Raw genomic sequence first — 3,395 nt, 5'->3', positions numbered from 1 at the left:
AGCTGTTACTATTATTAAAAAGATCCGGTAACGTTATTGTGGTTATACCCCTTTAGTTAAAGGGTTAACGTTAGTTCACCCAATAATCAAAATTATGTCATTAATGACTCACCTTCATGTCCTTCCAAACCCGTAAGACCTCCGTTTATCTTAAGAACACAGTTTAAGATATTTTAGATTCTCAGTCCCTCCATTGAAGCTGTGTGAACGGTCTACTGTCCATGTCCAGAAAGGTAAGAAAAACATCATCAAAGTAGCCCATGTGACATCAGAGGGTCAGTTAGAATTTATTGAAGCATCGAAAATACATTTTTGCCCAAAAATAGCAAAAACTACGACTTTATTCATTATTGTCTTCTCTTCCGTGTCTGTTGTGAGTGCGTTCACAACACTGCAGTGTAGTGATATCCGGTTCGCAAACTAATCATTCGATGTAACCGGATCTTTTTGAACCAGTTCACCAAATCGAACTGAATCATTTTAAATGGCTCACGTCTCCAATAGGCATTTATCCACAAATGACTTAATGTGAACGAGTCAATCTTTCGTTCGTTATCTGGCTCGGCTCGGTGTTCATCTTCAGTTCTCTCTTCACAGCAGTTCAGTCAGTGTACTGTTCGAGTGATTCGTTCGCGAACCGGATATCCAGACTGCTTTGTTTTGAACTCTCTCACAACAGACACGGAAGAGAAGACAATGATGAATAAAGTCGTAGTTTTTGCTATTTTTGGACCAAAATGTATTTTCGATGCTTCAAAATATTCTAACTGACCCTGATGTCACATGGACTACTTTGATGATGTTTTTCTTACCTTTCTGGACATGGACAGTATACCACACACACAGCTTCAATGGAGGGACTTAGAGCTCTCGGACTAAATCTAAAATATCTTAAACTGTGTTCTGAAGATGAACGGAGGTCTTACAGGTTTGGAACGACCCTAAATAAATTCTGAGCAAAGTGAAATGTTAATCAGTATAATTCAGGAATCAGTTTGCATGGAGTTTAGAAACATCCAGGATTTACTAGCTAAAGTGTTGAAAAGCTCTGAAGAGTATTTCTGTTTTCATGGAAACTATACCTTTTACATGTAAAAAATGTTCATAAGCCTCTATTTGATTAACAGCATTGTTATTTCTTTGTCCAGTAGAATCAACCGTATCTGAAGAGAGAGCTGAGGAAATTAAACAATGACTGAGAAACAACACACAGCCCATCAGCCAGGTGGAACAGTACATGCGAAAAATATGTTTGAGGTCCTCCATGAGTTTCCTCGGCTAACTACCCCAGGCATGGTATGTTAACATATTGTCTTTATCAAATGGTAACATGAGTTATATTAAGTCTGTTAAATTGTTATTTTTGCTTTTAGATTGCACAGGACTTTCACATTTTACTTCAAGATGCAGCCCCAAAACTGTTTGAAAAATGGCTGGTATACTGACAGGATCTTGCTTTTTGCGAAGCGAGAAGGAAAGCTTCCATGTACATCTGAAGAAATGACAGAAGGTTAAAATGTTTCTACAATATTTTGATATTATGGGCCAGATTTACTAACAGCTTGCACCATAGTACTGTCAGGATTACTAAAGAAATGCAGTGATGAAAAATTGGGAAAATTTTTTTGCAACTAACATTACTGCATATTTGTGGTAGTTTATATATTTTAACTCATTTTTGTGCTTGGCAATAATTGCTGCTAGAAAATGCTGCATTTTCTCCTCTAATCTTATTTATTTAGAATGCCAGACAAAGATTTTATAACATTGCTTTTAATTTCTGCTGCTCTTGGTAGGATATGTTGGTCATTATGAGTCTGTGTGTTTAAATTTGCACATTGTCAGTGGATCAACAGCAGAACTTTACACTTCAGTCTACACTTTTATGGGATTTTGGACTCATGCTAATTTGACCTGTTTAGTAAATCTGGCCCTATATTTTCAATGACAACTCGCTGCTGTTTTTAGTAGTGTTGATGAATGTAATATTATTTTCCTACAGATGCAAAGGGAAATCTTGCACTAAAGCTGTTACCTGTTTTGCTTCCACCTCCACCCTACAAAATTGGCAGAAAAACACTCCGGGCCCAGCATTGATGAAATCAAAAAAGCTTTCATTGACATTTAGCCTGTAAGTACGACTCAAGAAATTTCAATCATTTAATGACTTCACCAGGTTGAATACACTACCATTCAAAAGTTTGGGATCGGTATGATTGTTTTATGTTTTTAAATTAAGTCTCTTCTGCTTACAAAGGCATTTATTTGATCCAAATACAGCAAAAAGAGCAATGTTGTGAAATATTGTTACAATAAATTAATATTTGCTATTTGAATATATTAAAAAAAAAAATTTTGTTTGTGATCAAAGCTGAATTTCCAACATCGTTATTCCAGTCTTATATATAGTAACATGTTAACGAGATATGCTCCATAAGAACTTAATTTAATTTATAATGTATCTTGGATAAATAAGTCTGAGCTCAATTTTTTTTTTCTGTAGATAATTTTCATTACTAAAACATCTTATTGACAAATTTCTAGTGTCCTAGCTATAATTAATTTGACTAGACAAATAAGAACTTTTTCAGTTTCACACTCTAGCAAGTTAAGGTATTTTGCTTTTGTAGGGCAGAATATTAAATGTAGAAACTAAAAGTTTTAAATTAAAGTAAAATTAAAGTATTTCAAGTGTTACCAAAACTCTTTTGACTTGCTTTGCATCCCTGTCAGTGGCTCTGTCAAAGTGGTCCAGATCAAGCTGTAATAATTTTCAGGTATTTTGCCTCATCCAAAGCTCTAGCTATACAAGACCTATTGTTTTTAAAGACAGCTTGATTGAATAAACAGTTTCGAATGACTCCCCAACCCACCACCCATACCCACACCCCTGACACTCCCATTCTGTTTCACCTTTATTCATTTGCATTATTTGTCCTTTAGGTTGGAACAAATATGGTGGAGGACCTCCAGCAGGCTGAAGCATCAAGACCTTACCCTCATGTCCTGTCACTTGAAAATGGACACATTGATTCGCAGGCATTTGTCATCCTCGCAGGAAAAGCTTTGGAGCAAAGCACTCTCATTGGGGCAGTAAATGTATGTTTCAAATCGTTTTATGTTTTTGATGTAAACTACCCGAAACAGTGTTTCTATATTCATAATATTTTTTAGTTGGAGGGAAGTGAATCCCCAACAGTGAAATTTTTGCACTGGGCACTACATTCTTGCATACATTCACATACATTCTTGCAAGTAGATTAAAAGAGGTTACTGCCAATACGTTGTATTTCATAGATTTATTTTTGTGTTCATTTTGTAGACTAAAAACAACAGGTCCATAATGTAGACTTAAAACAAATATGCTTTGTAACAAACAGTTGTTCTTGAGGTAA

The 3,395-nt window shown here is 35.4% G+C and overlaps 1 long non-coding RNA gene across 1 annotated transcript; it reads left to right on the top strand.

Moving 5' to 3' along the window:
* Nucleotides 1–962: 962 nt before the first annotated feature.
* On the top strand, nucleotides 963–3,075 carry LOC132140351 (uncharacterized). Its single transcript, XR_009433781.1, has 3 exons — nucleotides 963–1,296; nucleotides 2,003–2,131; nucleotides 2,944–3,075. It is a non-coding gene; the product is annotated as an uncharacterized LOC132140351 (long non-coding RNA).
* Nucleotides 3,076–3,395: the final 320 nt, after the last annotated feature.

Source organism: Carassius carassius, chromosome 5, assembly GCF_963082965.1.
Source record: "Carassius carassius chromosome 5, fCarCar2.1, whole genome shotgun sequence".
Taxonomy (NCBI): domain Eukaryota; kingdom Metazoa; phylum Chordata; class Actinopteri; order Cypriniformes; family Cyprinidae; genus Carassius; species Carassius carassius.
This window is presented reverse-complemented; position numbering and strand designations above follow the sequence as displayed.